Below are 16,460 nucleotides of genomic sequence, written 5' to 3'. Positions count from 1 at the left end.
AAGAACATAGGTATTTACCTCCTTTGCTGTGGTTGAACGTGACGAGTCGAGGTGTTGGGTCCTTTAACTTTCCATTTAAGTCATGTTCTAGCCTAGTGCTATCATTCTAGACTAAGGCTTGAAAGAAGGTTCTTGGGTCCAGAGCGAAAGAACGGTGCTCTGATACCACTCTGTCACGACCACAACTCCCTAGTGCTAGTGAGCGTAGCTATTTCGCGACTAAACGATTCTCAATAATCAAGGGACAACAATAAAAGGATGAAATCACTTAAAACAAAAGTATCAAAGGCATATGGGTACATAGTCAAAACGTGTTCAGAGTATCAAGACTAAGTTCATAGCTTTCTAGCACAAAATTCTAGATTTGCAGCGGAAGAGTCCAAGACAAAATAGCACGTATGAAGACATGCTACTTTGGGCTACCTAACTACTTATTTAAAAAAAAAGCTTGTCCCAACACCTTCGCCTGCTCGTCCACGTTCAACCTGCACATTTGAAAATAACATGCAGGGCTGAGTATTTGATATACTCAGTGGGCACATTGCCAAAAATGGTTCTATCTTTAATTGTCAATGCCACAGTTGAGTGATCACGGGGTTTTACTTAAAAGACCCGAGTCACTAAAATCCTTTTCCTTTAGTAAAGATTTGATTGCGCAACCACATAACATAGATATACCATATCTGAACCTTGTGTGAACCGGGAATGTGGCCACATTCCACGACGGTCACTGGACTGGCCAACCCCTTTTGTTAGCTCACGGTCCCCTCATGTGTACACTAGTCCGAGTAGGGTTTGCGGCCCTACTGGGACCCGAATTCGATTTAACTAAATTGGCATAGCCAAGCAGATAGGTAATCATAAAACAAAACATGGCATGACAACATACTTGAGCAAAGATTCACATTTTCATACTGAAATCACGTTTTGAAAGAAATGCCCACCTCAAAAGCTAAATCCCTTTCCGTAAATTTCTTTAACTTGGCCTTAGACGACGTGCGAAGACGTCCCTTTAGGAAATAAAATAATACTTAATTAGACTTTAAGAAGTCAAGAAAAATTAAACGTGAATGCATGCATCCTATTGGGTAGCACTTATATCTCAGTCTCGGCTTATAGGATTTTCTAAACCCCACCTCGGCTTCATTACTTTGTAGAATTTATTAATTCACTTTACTAAGTTCGAAGAAGTTCCATTATCTTTAAAATAATTACTTGAGCATTTAATATGGATTCTTGGAAAAATCCTTTCTTAAATCTTTTCTTTGAATTTTCTTAAGATCGCCCATGGCGTCGCGGGGCGATGCCGGTCGATCCTTCGCGTCTTACTTTAATATGTTTCCATCTTTGGAAACTCGATAAATTATTCGGGTATTAAATAATTAAGGTTCAAGCTCAATTTCTTTAAATAAATCCCAACCTCACATGATTAAATCTCGGCCCAAAATAAATAGCTCCTTGGCCCAACCTATAAATCCCAGCTCGTTTCTTTCATCTCAAAAATCGGTCCACTACTCAACGTAAATAGATAGGCCCAGCCATAAAAATATACTCTTAAATAATTCCAATGGGGCTTAGCCCAAATGATTAAATTTGTCAATCAACCTAAATTGGTCTTAGGCCCAAAACAGAGTCCCATTTACTCGCCGCCTCCATCGGTTCTTCTCCACCGATACTTCACTCCTCAAAATCCACAATCCCCCAATTTAGAACAGCAGCGCCTCCTACTCCCTTCACTGGAAAAAGAATCGACACCTTTCCGATGAATCGTCGCGTCTCTGCATCGCCGGAGCGACACCGGCTCCGCCTCCCTTCTCCGATTCGCACACTTTCCCAAAATTCGTATATTTCCTAAATTGAAGAAGCGAGCAGCGTCTACTCCCTCCTCTCGTTTCGTTCCTCCCCGGTGAAGTTGCCGACAAGGGAAAGGCGTCGCCTTTCTTCTTCCGTCTCTTTCTCCGTCGCGCGTGGAAGTTCCGGGGTCGCCATCGCGCCTATGCCGTCAGCCTCGGCGAGCAGCGCCGCTTGTCTCCGCCGTCGGCCTCACGCCGGCGCTTTCTCCATGCCGGGCAGTCCGTCGTCTAAGATAAGTCCCTTTCCCCTAACCCCTTTAATTATTCCGTAAATCTGGAGTTCTCGGTTGATGCTCGATTCAACATCTTGGGTGTTCTTAGTCACTAGGATGAGCTTAATATTTTGCAATTAGTCATTGGCTTTGATGCAAAAGATCACTAATTATGAAGCTTAGGGCAGCAACTAAATTGATGAAGCCTTGATGTCTTAACTTGCACATGAGACCTACTGTGTTGATATTGCTAAGTTCGCATTTTGATTCTTGAGCATCTATGGTTCTAAGTTCTTGACTATCTATTGGGGTTGGTTTATATGATGTAAAGCATGATGTTGGGTGTTGAGGCAATTACCTATTGAAGCTGCGGCTGCTTTGAGAATTCAGCTCTTAAAACCTCATCTTTCTTCCACTCAAACTTGCTGTGTTGCTGGAAAAATTTGAAGGTGTGTAGGAGAGTGTTCAAGGGTGGTTTGGAGGGGAATTTATAGCAGAATGTGTACTCGTGAGAATTTAATGGAGCTGTTGTATTACTTGTTCTCTTCTTGCAGCAAATCCTTCTTTTTAAGATCTTCACTAAGCTTTTAATTAATACATTCGTCTCTTTCTTGAAGCACAAATACCCCCTTCATAAAATCACTTGTTTGGACATGTAGGGGCGCAGGTGGTTGCTTGATTCAGGCAGATTTGGTGCAGCTGCCATTTTGGGATCATTTTGACCTCCTTTGATAAAGTGAGGATGCCTTCTTCCCTTGCTTGGTTTGATGTTGAAAAAAATATACCTTACAATATTTATTAGTTTTTGTCTATACATTGCAGGTTGTACCCATAGGAGAAAGAGTTATTGGGCTGTTATTGGGCTGACCTTCGGGCCGACGGGCCAAACTCTCGGGCTGCGCAAGGTGTGACTCGGGCTTAAGAAGAGAGGCCCAACATTTGCATATTTGTATTCTTTAATTCTTTCTCATCAACACGTGTGTAAATTATTTTGTAACTAGAGAGTAGCTTGATATGTATTCGAACTTTCTGGATCAGCAAAGTAACCTCGTATTCTTTCTTGACGTTTATTATATTTAATTTAATACCTATATACGAAATTTATTTTAGCCTAATAGACAACCTTCAATTTAGCAAACAAGCAAAGTCATCGACTAATATTTCTAAATCGAAAGTAATTTGAATTAACAAACATTTCTAGTTCGACATTAAACTTGAAGAAAAATGGTAATAAAATAGTGGGTATTACACTTTAAGATAAGTCTTAGGAAAGAGGAGGATTTCCTGAGGCTGAAACCCTACAATATTAAAAAAGTCGTTTGTGATCATGCTGTGATTCGCAAATATTCTGTCAATATTCTTTCTAATTTTGACAAAGGGAATCCTTCACAGTCGTTAGATGATCTATTCTTGGAAGAATGTGATAGTCTTTCTCCAATTGTATACTTGGGACAGGATAATGATTCTCTCCAGGTATTTTTCATTAGTTGTTATTTATTCTTTATAGTAATTAATGATTATTTTTATATTTTATTATCTTTAAGTAATGTTGCTTATTATTAGGTGTGTGGTGATAAGCTGTTCTCTTCTGGTTCGAGTGATGTGAAAAATTTTGTGGATCTACAGTTGGTTGATGATGTTGTTAGTGTTGATGGTATTTGTAAAGTACCTGAACTGCTGAAGGATGATTTTGTTATCGACGTAGATGCTGCAGTTGATGTTTTTCCATCAGTTGAGTGCAAGAATAGTGGTGTTCTGAAGATGAAGGTGATGATGTTACACATAGTTTGAAGAGGAAGTTTGCTGACGACTTTGATGGTTCTGTTAAGTATTCCAAGAAGAAGAGCAAGCTGGTATCTGTTAAGATTGAACCGAAAGATTGAAACTAGTTGTGTTTTGATGATTTTGTTGATTATGTCAGGGACTCATTATGATGTCTTTTGTTGTTTATGTAATTATTATTAATAGTAGTTGGTTTGTGTGTTTGCTCATCATTTTAGTTTCATTTTGTTGTCGACTTTGTTTGTATTCAGAGAATCAGAGTCAAGAAAGATGAGCAAGTGTGTAGTTAGTTCTGCTGGTGTAGTATGTAATATTGGCAGTTTATGTATTATTATCAGTGGTTTATTTAAATTTGATATTTTACGTATATATTAGCAAGTATGTGTATATTAATAGAATTCAGTTTCAATGTTATTTTGTATTTGAGAATGATTAGTAAGTGTGAATTAGTAATACGTAGCTATTTGTATATGTTGTTTTCCTTGACTTTTTATTTTTTATTATGGTCTTATTTTTTATTTTTATTACTTAGAATAACTTTAAAATTATACAATGTAGTGTACAGTGGTTTTTAAGTTTTGGATATGGTTTTACGTAATTATTTATTTAGATAATTTTTATATTATCATTTATCGAGTTGAACTTCAAGAAAATGTATATTTATTTTTTTAAAGAAAATTATCTTATTTAATACATAAAAAATATGCTTATGTTTGTTAATAAAATATGTTGTTAAAGTATAGTCAAGATTTATTTTCATTATTGTTGTTTTTAATGTGTGATGTTTATTTAATATGTTTATGTTTTTGGAATAGTGTGATGTTTATTTAATGTAGTATTAGAGTATAATTATATTTTTTTTACATTGATTCATGTATTATTGGTAAATATCTTATATTTTTTTAAAGATTAATTTTTTGTAAGATATATACATAGTTTATTTGTGTTTATGGAAGATAGATTTGCAATAATTAAAGCTTAATTTGTGTTCACATTAGTTTATGTTTAGATTTTTTTTTTTTTAGGATATATGCATAGTAGTATATTTTTTATACAGGGAAGATTGATTTTATAGTAACTATTTGTATATAGTTGTTACGTGGACATATTTGAATTAGTTTGTTGCTATAGTTATTCTTTTTTTTTAATTTGTAAGAAATGAATTTATATTTAAATTTAATAAATTAATATGGTTATTTTTAATTTGTCAAATAATGATGTAAATATTAAATAGTAATTCATGTATATATTCGAAATTATATGCTAAATGTCTATTTAGTATTCTCTCTGTCCATTGAAGATGTCCACTTTTCTTTGTTTGTTTGTCTCAATCAAGATGATCATATTTAATTTTGAAAATAATCACCTCTCTCTCTTCTCTCTCTTAATAAAATATTGAACTACCATTTTTTTTCTATTTTATTTTTGTAATAATTTTTCCTAAAATTCTGTGCCACTCAAGAATGTGGCTGAGTATATTGTATAATTTGTACTCTCTCTGTCCCACTAGAAATGAATCGTTTTTCTTTTTGGGTTGTCCCACTAAAAATGAAACCGTTTCCTAAAATAGAAAAATCACCTTTTCTACTTTTTCCCTCTCTTACTTTATTCTTTCTACACTCAACTCACAAACCAACACTACATAAAATCCTGTGCCGAAATTATTTGAAAATTTAAGTTTATATTTTGTCATAGTTTTTATTACAAAAGATGCTATACTTATCATATTTTATGCTCTTTGTTGTATCTAGGTTGATTTTGAATATTTCTTTTGTCTCGTAATAGATGGTATAGTTTCCCTTTTAATTTGTCCCGTATAAGATGGCAGTTTTTTTTTAAAAAAAATTGTGTCTCACATTAATTAAAGTTTTAATTTTTCCTTTATTTACACACAATAATTTCCTAAACATGGATAACCCAAACACATACATTTTGTTTCTTTGTTTTCATATTTCGTTGAATAGATCATTTAGTATTATTTATATAATTAACAAAATATATAGTCAGTGCAACTACTTAGATATAATCCATAATTTTAGTTACAATCATTTGATGCAAGTTGAAGGAGTGAATATTACACTACTATTCATACATAATCTGCAAGATATTTGGGACGAGAAGTTTTCCGAGGCATTCTTGATTTTGTGGATGTAGCAACATTCTTCTTTTTGTCTGTTGTGGTGGCATTGTTGGATCTACCAAATTTTTTAGTTATTTTCTTGGATGGCAGTGTACAATCTGCTGCAAAAAGTTAAGTCAGTGTATATTATTATAATTAATTTTTTTAATGAAATTGATAAGGAAATACAGAATCGAACAATAATTAAATTAAACGTACCTTCAGGGATTTTAACCTTCTTCCTAATACCATTGTCATCAGAGAAATGAACTATGAATGTGTCCTCGCCGGCATATATGAAAGTCAATAAAGTATGAATTTCAATGTTGTTGTCAGTCAAAAATTTCTCCCATCCAGCTGATAGATAAGTTTTGATACGGTGGCGTTTTTTCAGTTTTTCCAAGTGAACTATCCATTCCAAATTTGGAGAAATCTTTAGAATGCATTTTTATGATAATTTCCGTATGAATCTTCAAAGCGTCGTGGAAATGGCTGTGATATACAAATGATATATAAAGGTTATATAATTATTTAAAATAATACGTTAATTACATTTAATAATTATATACTACTCATATTATTGTAAATGTCTAAATTAAATGATTGACTTTTTACTCATTCTAATTTAAATGAGTTAATTTCTATTCATTCTAAATTAAATAAGTAAATTTCTAATTATGATAAACATAACTTTAAATAAAATATTTGCTGCATATGAAATACTCCTATATAGATTGCAAAGTATTCAATCTTTACCATCAATTTTTATATGTATGGAAGGATTGTAAACTTTATGAAAAGTTGGTCTCCACTTGCAGAACATTATTGTTTTAGATGAAATTTTGATTGGTCTGCAATATTCAAAATAATATATGTAAGGTTTTATCTGTAAACATAGGTTTCGAATTTATTTAAACAGATTGTGTTAAAGATGGAATAATATAATAATAAATTTTTGCTTAAAAAAATTAAATTTTTACCGTGTTGTTTCTTTGTCTTCATCTTCATCTTCGTATACTGGCTTTATTTGATTTTTTCCTTATGATTTTTTATTTGGGTTTTGTTCCAAATTGCTTGGTTGTGGTGTTAGAGTAATGAAGTCTTCAGGATTGTATGTTGCATCTGCTTCAATCCAACCATATCATGGACGATGTACTTTGAAGTTTATTGGTTGTGTAGAGTAAGAAGACATGTTTTGCTGAACAAATAGTATTTTGGTAGCAATATGAAGTAGTAGTATATAATAGCTAATAGATTCTTGGAAAATTAGATTTTGTTTAATTTTTTGGTATATGTTACTTATGAAATGACGTTTGTCAGTTTTTGCTATGAATGTAAAGATTGAGTCTTTTCAATCTTTTTAATAAATGTTGGTAGTCATTATTTTTGTCATTTTGAGTGTTTTCACATTATTTATTGAGAATTAAATAATTTAATGTAGTATTAGATTTTGTTATTTAAATTTTATTCATGTACCCTAAAGTACAAAATTTGAATCTCTGTGATTCAATTAGGTGATTTTCTGATTCTATCCTTTTTTGGAAAGATCGTATTTTGATCAAAGTTGATGATTTCATGGTTATTTATCATTATTAATATTATTACAGTAAATTTAGTTGAATTACAGTGTGCATATAATCAGATTTACATTTGTAATTTTAATTTATTGTTATTAGTATATTTACTTCTGTTGTTTCAAGTACTATCAAGTAATTTAATTTGTTTTATTAGTGATTTATACACTGTGTATCTGATTGATCGAGTCACATGGTTAGACAGAGAAGCAGAGTGATTTAATTAGAGTGATTTAATTAGTGATATAAATAGGGTTCTAGGTTTATAGATATAGTAATAATTAACTTTTATAGCCTTGATAGTTGTATTTTTCAGAGATAAACATCCACTCAACCAGATTTGTTTATTGATTGTTGTTTTCAAGATCTTGTATGTTTTGTTATTTTATTAATTATAGAGATATATAGAGATATATATATACTGAATTATAAGAAGAATTATTATATGTTGTATCCTACTACTTTATATGTAATACATTGTTTGTTTTGTATTATGATTACATTGGATATTTTAATCTGGATTATTAAATTAATATTATTCGTAAATTACTTATAATTTATGTTTTCTATATTAATATTTATTTTTCAATGTTGTCAAATTTATATTAATTCAGTTTTTATATCTTTTGCAAAAAGGATTATTCTTCTTCAGTCTATTTAGTTAATATTTGGTTTTAATTTATTTTGGTTAATTTTATTTATCATTTCTCTGAAATTGGTAATTTTAAGTAATTTTACGTAGGAAAATTTTGTATATTCAAAAAGTGGAATGTTTTGGGATAAAATTGGTTTATTTATCATTAAATTAAAGCTTAATTGCGCATTATTACTACGTGGGACGTGTATAAGAGTGTTGTCATATGTTAATGATTTATGTATAAATTTTTTACTTCCAGAAAATATAATTAGTGTATTTATTAATTCAAATTTGAAGAATAATAAGAATGCAATTCAAATATAATAGTAAAAAAAATAGAAATTAGTTCCGTATTTAGTTTTATAGTGAAATTATCTTTAGATTTTATTTTTCAATTTTGAATTATTGGTAACTGTGTCTTCTTTGAAAAATATCTATATACTCTGACTATTTGAAATTCTTCTCTTTCTTTCTCTGTAAGAGTAAAGTGCTTTTCAAAACAGAGGTAAATTAGTATTGTTTCGTTTGTGGTGGAAAATTTTGTACTCCTATTGATTACAAAATATTTATTTCAAAGTGATTATTTATATAACTTTTTTACCAAAAAAATCTAAAATGTTTTTTGTATTATATTTCAAATTGATTATTTATTTTAGAGTAAAGTGATTATTTACAGTGTATGCTTTTTTTGTAGTATAAAATGTTAACATTTGATGAAGAATCTTCTTCAAGTTATACCTTTAGTGTGCAGCCGAAGATCTGCATTCATGTAACCAAGAACTTCCGTCAAAATGATTCGTAAGATTTTATAATTATTATTTTATTTATTTTATTGTAATTTTGTTTATTAAAGTATTATTGATTGAAATAATCATTGATTTTATTTTTTAATTTTTATTATTATATAGATTCTGCCGCCTGATTTTCTGCCAAGTTCTGTGCCTTTAATCCCTAGAGAGTCGAAAATAATGATGTGTTCTACTCCATTTCAATGGGAAGTTGAGGTTTATTGGAACCGGTTTTCTTATCATATGGAATATGGATGGGAGAATTTTATTACTGGGAATAATGTTGAAGTGAATGACACTATAACTTTGGAGTATAAAGGCGGTGGGTTGTTTATAGCTGATATCTACGCAGGATCTGGGTTAATTAAGGTTGCACCGAGATTACCACGTAATTGTTTTAATTAAGAATAAGTTGATTTGAATTTAAATATATATATATATATATATTGTTTATTTATAAATTTAACATTTGAATGTTATTTTTGAAATTTTAGGTATTTTACAATATTCAGGAGTTCTTATGAATTATCAAGAAGGACCTTCTTTTAGTATTATCATTAAAGAAGAAAATCGCTATGAATTGGTAATTATTGATATATGCATTTGATTAGTACTATTTTATTTTTATTATTATTAGTACTAATATTTTTATTAATAAAGTATGTTTTTAATATTTTAATAATTGTTTATTTTGTTTTAAATGTTATTTTTTTATACATGTTCTTTATTAAATTGAACTTTTCAGTTTAACATGTTTTAATTGTTTCAATTTATTTTTGTGTGCTTAAATATTTTAATTTAATTATTATATTGATATTTTGTTTTTTTAAATATAGGAATTACCATTATCATTTTGGAAACAACATCTTCCAGTAAAGTCTATTCAGAATGTTGTTCTTACATGTTATCGCCGACATTATTCAATGAAAGTAACGAAATGCGATGATGATTTGATTATTTTGCATACTGGGTGGAGAATTTTTTACGATGAAAATGGTCTGGAAATTGGCAGCATAGTTACTTTCATGGTTTTTCCTGATGCATTTATCACTTTCAAGGTTGAGATTGAACCATGAATTTTGAAACTTTCGCGATACACTATTTTAAGTTTTTGTGTAATTTTTATTTGTTGTAATTGTAATATTTTTGTTGTAAATAGTATGTTTGTTTATCTAAGTATTAACTCTGATTATATGTTCATTTGTATGATTTTGGATTTTGTAAATAGTACTTGCTCAATGGTTGTGTTTTAAGGATATGAGATATGTATTGGATTTTATCAGTTTCGATGTAAAATGTTAATTGTCAATTGTTAGCAGTATAATGATGAATTTGAATAGTGTTTGTTATTAATATCCGTTGGTTTGTTTTGGATTTAGTTATGTTTTCAATTACTCAATTGTTTGTTTTTGTATGTGTTTTTATTTTGTTGTATTTTTATTATATTGATTGTTACTCCCTCTGTTCTATTATATTGATTGTTACTCCCTATGTTCTATTACTCATTTTTAGTTTGTTCTATTAATGTTGTCACATTTTTTTTAGCATGGTGGAAGTATTATGGCATATAGATTGTTTAGGCAGCAGTTATTATTTATTAATAATGTATGTTTCTATTAGTTTATTAGTTGTAAATTTTGTTTTATATTTATTATCTGAAATGTGTTTTATTAAATTTAAAAATAAAAACAAACTATAATTCTACAGAAAATACAGATGATAATTTTGATACAGTGGTGAAATTTTATAATACTATTGCATGTATTGATAAAATACAGATAAATAAATGCCATATTCTTAAATTTTATTTGAAATAAAAACTAAAACTATTTATCAAATTTCAATACAGATGATATTTTTTCTCAAAATATATTTTTAGCATATGTTGAGTATTTAGAAATACATACTATCATTGGTTGGTCTTAAGTGGTTAATACTGTGAAGAATTTGGATCGTCATCTGATTTTGTATAGTACGGCTTTTTTTGGATATTCATCTCTCTCCATGTTTGATTTTAGTGTTTAGGGTTTAGGGTTGTGCATAATGAGGAAATCTGACAAATTGCATTTATAGTTACATATACCATTTTCGATTGTGCATGTAAATCGAATATCTTGGTAAATTCTGGGATATCAAGGTTGATTGGTATGTTTTTGTTTGGTTGGCCGTATATTTGTTTTGGTGATTGCAATTACTGCTTACTACTCCCTCCGTCCCAGAGAAGTTGGCATACTTTGAAAATGGCACGGGATTTTAGTAGGTTTTGTTTTGTGTGTTAAATGGAGAGAGAAAATATAATTTTTATATTCATGTGAGAGAGAACTTTTTCCAAAAAGGAAAATGTGACATCTTTTGTGGGACAAACTAAAAAGGAAAGTGTGCCAACTTCTCTGGGACGAAGGGAGTACTTTATTCTTTCATTGGGTCGTCTATGTATGTTTAGTCAAATTTTGTACTGTGATACTAAGAAATTGTATTCAACAATTTACTAAAGGAATTAAGTTATTAAAATAAACATAGTAAAGCAGTTGATTAAATAAAACTAAGATATTAACGCTATTTTTTTCATTTTATTTCAATTTGTTTAGTGGTGGTGTTTGAGTAATTTGTTATACTGTAACATATTTCATGATATCATGTTGATGTTAGACATTTAAGTTTAGTATTTATTGTAGTATAAATTCCATGATTTATTAAATGCATAATATATTGAATCATATAGTGTATGAGATATTTTTTGGATTTACCAGTTTCGTAAAATTAGAATTGTCAATCGGTGGTAGTGTAATAATGATTTGACCAGTGTTTGTCATTAATATTTGTTGATTCGTTTTAGATTTTGTTATGTTTTCAATGTGGTGTAGTTGTTTTATATGTATATTTTTGTATGCATTGAATGCTAATAATATTTATATTTAGTTTTTGATGTTTTAATTAAGCGGTTGAATAGTAGTAGCACTGCTATAATTCGATACTCTATACTTACAACAATTCTTAAGTAATTTCAAGGAGTTTATATTTTGGCCATTTATACACAAATGATGTTCTCATCATAAACATTTATACGAAAGGTAAACTCATTTTTGAGTATATTTTACACCAAAAAATAATTTTACTCCAAACATTTACACCTAATTCAAAATTTATTCCTTTTTTGGGTTATGTCTCACAGAATATTTGCATTAACACCAAATATGATGTTATGGAGTATTTCACAAAAAAATATTGAAAATAGGTTTAGGTTTATTGTTTGTTGGGAGAAAATTTCTACAACAAAAAACTCAATTTTTGCGTAGAGTTTATGCAATAATATTACTTATTTCTGCAGCGTATTAAAAAGAGAGTTAATTAACGTACATATTGTTTGTTCCTTAAAATAGTGTTCATCAAATTTACTTACCTGATTAGATTTTTCTTCAAAACCTTTACGTCGTTGGCTGTCATTACTGCATATGATGATGTAGTGTAAGATTTGCCCTTAATTTATCAATAAAAGATGTTATTGTTGTATGGAATTAAAATATAAATGATGTACTACTTATGTTTTACCTCGGTCACAGTAACTTTGAATTTGATGATAGGGGTGCTGCTTAGCAAGTCAAACTTTAATTGCATTCCAACATACAATGAACTTTGATTATAGAAAGTGGACCATCCTTTGTAGATTGTAATTCTATCTTCAGTTTTCTTCATCTTCATTTGCCATGTATTGTTTTGGAATTCCAAAATGACTTCTTCGATAGCTTTGTTTGTCACATGTTTTCTCCAAAATTGGATTGGTATGTGCTATAATGTTGATTACATCAATTTATTAATTTCGATTATTCAAATTATAAATAAACTAACGCGATTTTCATATCAAATGTATATATGAAATAAAAAGATAAATTCTTACAAATTTTTTTCGGTTTGATATTGTGATTGTTGATTTGAAAGAAGGTGAAACAATAGAATGTGAAGCTGAAGCGTCGTCCATTTCTTGGCCAGTTGAACCTATAAAGGAGTAATTCAAGTATGGTGTGTTAAAAATTTTATTTACAAAGTTAAAATTTTTACCTGGTTGTTGGAATACTTTAGCACGCCCTGATTCATCAAACATTTTCACGAAGAAATGATTGCTTGCAATCAATGAAAAGTTAAGAAATCTCCAAAGTTTAACTTGTGAGCGTTGTGGAATTGTTCTCATCCTTCATCCAAGCACATTCTTCCATTTGGAAGTATTTTGATTTTTGTTTTCCAAGTTTTGCCAAACTTGTCCTCGATTGTGCAGTTTGGTCCCAATGTAGCTCCATGGTGTCTTTGAAAACATTTTGGAAAGATCTGTTTGATTATTTAAAATAAATGTATCAATTTTGTGCATCCAGATATGTTTTTTTGTTTAAAAAGTAAAAGTACCAAACAAGTTTCAATACAAATGATAATTTATCATAAAAGATATGGTTTAGCGTATATAGATGATTAACAATTATATACCAGTTTCGATTGGTTTTTTAAAGGAATCATCACGAAGAATTCTGCAAAATCGTCGTCCATGTATAATTTGTCCGTTGAAGTCGTCATTTGGTAATAGAGAGAGATTTTTTACAGATTTTTAGTGATTTGTGATTTGAGAGAAGATTCGCTTGACTTTTTGTTTTACAGATGTATCGGTTGTTGGTTTTATTTATTGGCATGTGAAAGATAATTAACTAATATTATAATTTGATGAATATCTACTAATAGTAAAAAAGAGTATAATCAATTCTGAAAATCATTGTATTAATATACATTGATATTATAGTTTGATTACATTCCTGTTAATATTATTGTTGTTAGTTGTGCTATACTTGTCACGCCCGCATTTTCTAAGGATAGAAAACACGGTGAATCGCGACTATGGGAGGATTAAAGAAGCGGGGAAGAAAGGAGGAACCAACGAAACTCGACCAAAAGTCGAAAATAATGGGAATAGCTCGAATAAAATTAGAGTATCTCAATAGTCAACAACTCAAAAGAATATTATCTCAGCAATACAAGAACTCAAAAGAAAGACAACTACTCAGCGGAAGCATTCGAGAGAAGGAATATGCCACGTGTGAAGACATGACACATTCTGAACATGAAATTTCTTCAACGACCTTGCTCAACACCCACCGCGCTCGTCACAGCTCAACCTGCACATTTTTAAAACATATGCAGGGCTGAGTACTTGATGTACCCAATGAACACGTGCCAAAATAATTTTCATAAAATATTGTGTCAGCATTTAAAAGTGAACTCGGGGTTTTACAAAAGACCAAGTCACCAAAACATTTTCTCACTCAAAAGTAGGCTGCAGCCCATTTTCTCTCTTCCTCATACCATATCTGAACCTTAAATGTGAAACGAGAACGTGGCCACATTCTCGATCACCGGACCGGCCAACTCAAAAGATAGCGCACGATCCCCTCTGTGTACACTAGCTTGAATAGGGACTCACTCCCTAAACAAACCCGAATTCGATTAAACTCATAACTTCTAGTAGGGACTCACTCCCCACTAGGGCGATCAGATACTGGCACATCCTTAAAACAAAATACGGCATGACACAACATATTTGAAATTTAAGCTCATAACTCATACTTTAAAAACTATTGTGTAAATTTAAACTTTAGCCCACATAATAATGTAGGATAGAAAGCCCACCTCGTTCTCCTACACTTCTTAACTTGAAAACTCGCTTGCGAAAGAAAACCCTTTTGAAATAAAATAATAAACTCATTAAAACTCAAGAAAACATCTAATTAGAATGCATGCACCTTACGTGTGTGCTCATTTTATTTTTCATCTCCTCTTAAAAAGGTTCCTAGATTCTCGTATTTTAAAAGCTCCGTCCAACATCACTCAAACAAATACTTCGATCCATTACTGAACACCTGTCGGCCCAACCTAAATATAAATTCACTTGGCCCAAAAAAAAAATCCAAAACTAAATATGGTCCATAACTTATACTATGATATTACTAAAAATAAACAAAAGAAAAAGGAATCACCCAACTAAATTAAAATACTCCCAATCACCCCATTACGTCTTCTTCATCATATTCTAGTTTCAATTCTTTCTCTCTCTTGCACCTCACAATTAAAATTCCCAAGTCAGAAACTCCAATCTTCTTCCTCCCTCTTTCACGCACCGGCAAATTCTCCATGGCGCCACCACCGTCGCTGCCGAGCTCCAGCCGCCTCAACCTGCTGTCGCCGTGGAAGCTCCAGGAGCCGCCGTCGTTGCCTGCTTCGCCAGATACACAGCAGTTTCAGCGCCGATTTCACCGGAGCTACCGCCGCCATCCCGGTCTACTTCCCAACTCAAAGGTGGGATCTTTAACCAAAATTCCCTTCCCTATTTTCTTAATTACTATTGGGTTAAACGAAAGGGAGATGACAGTTTTGATTACAAATTGACTATTGCTAATGAAAGTTATACTCCTATGAAAAACGTGTTGGGTTTGTGTGTGTTCTAATGCATATGTTCGGCAGAATAGACGAATGTCTCAGCGGTGAAGATTTTACCTGGAGATTTTCGAGTTCGACACAGCTTTGGAACCGCTAAATCCTCCGTTCGATTGCTTCTCTGCCCCTTCTCGGTTTTTCTTTGGTAAAAGAAATAAATTGAAAGGGTCGGTGAATCGGGTGGAATTGAATTTACTAAGAAGATAGGGAGGAACGGAATTTACCTTCTGATCTTGAAGAATTCAACTTTGGGTAACTCTAACTCTCTTCTCTAACTCACAGTTCTCTCTATTTTCTTTTCAGGATTTAAGAAGGGTGGAAAACGTGTGATAGTGGTAGAAGGTGCATATATAATGGTTGAAAACTGTTCTGATTTATCCTGATGCTCAGGGAAGGGATTTGACAAAAGATTTGAGCAGATTTGAGCTGAAGCATATCGCATATCGTGTATGGTCTCATGTTGGGCTTCTCCAATAGTATACAAAAAAAAATAGTTGGACTCGATGCATTAATAAAATAAATATAGATAGGCCCTAAATTTTTTTTGACATATTATTCTATTTCCTTAACTGTGATTTCCTGCGCAATACGAATCTCCAATAATTATCGAGCATTCACAAAATTTCACTCCCAAAGCTATTTAAAATTCTCTATTCTCTAAAATTAAATAAGACATGAAGAAACATGAGCTCTAAAAAAAAATTTCATAATCTTTCAAAATAAAACAAAACGATTTTTGACTATTAGTTCGACGGTCATTAAAAAAAAATTAACTTAAAGGAATAGAAAAAGTCGGGGCGTTACAGCTCAACACTTATATTTGATATTCAAAATTGTTATTTTAAATGTTACTACCATTTTTCGAAAATGTATACCCACTCTCATTTATTGTCTTTTTGTCCGTAATTTAATCTCTATTAAACAATTTAAATTGTTATTCCTATATGTATTAGTTGTTTGTAAGAATATATTAGTCGCATCCAAGAAATCATATATACTTGATTTCATTTATTCAAAATTGAAGTCT

The 16,460-nt window shown here is 30.9% G+C and overlaps 3 long non-coding RNA genes across 4 annotated transcripts; 2 read left to right on the top strand and 1 right to left on the bottom strand.

Annotated features, from left to right (window-relative positions):
• Nucleotides 1-1,698: 1,698 nt before the first annotated feature.
• On the top strand, nt 1,699-3,129 carry LOC148928522 (uncharacterized). Its single transcript, XR_016128761.1, has 2 exons — nt 1,699-2,801; nt 2,888-3,129. It is a non-coding gene; the product is annotated as an uncharacterized LOC148928522 (long non-coding RNA).
• A 10,775-nt stretch (nt 3,130-13,904) lies between these two features.
• Nucleotides 13,905-16,031, bottom strand: LOC125192707 (uncharacterized). The gene is made up of 4 exons (XR_007171458.2): nt 15,658-16,031; nt 15,494-15,573; nt 14,630-14,679; nt 13,905-14,118 (listed from the first exon to the last, which is right to left on the bottom strand). It is a non-coding gene; the product is annotated as an uncharacterized LOC125192707 (long non-coding RNA).
• LOC148928521 (uncharacterized) lies at nt 14,113-15,981 on the top strand. Of its 2 annotated transcripts, none has more exons than XR_016137805.1 (2): nt 14,113-15,295; nt 15,466-15,981. It is a non-coding gene; the product is annotated as an uncharacterized LOC148928521 (long non-coding RNA). The 2 variants fall into 2 exon arrangements; XR_016137804.1 differs by having other exon boundaries at nt 15,461-15,981.
• Nucleotides 16,032-16,460: the final 429 nt, after the last annotated feature.

The sequence above is a fragment of the Salvia hispanica genome, chromosome 4, assembly GCF_029641045.1.
Source record: "Salvia hispanica isolate PSC_SH4W2 chromosome 4, Shi_PSC_v1, whole genome shotgun sequence".
Taxonomy (NCBI): Eukaryota; Viridiplantae; Streptophyta; class Magnoliopsida; order Lamiales; family Lamiaceae; genus Salvia; species Salvia hispanica.
This window is presented reverse-complemented; position numbering and strand designations above follow the sequence as displayed.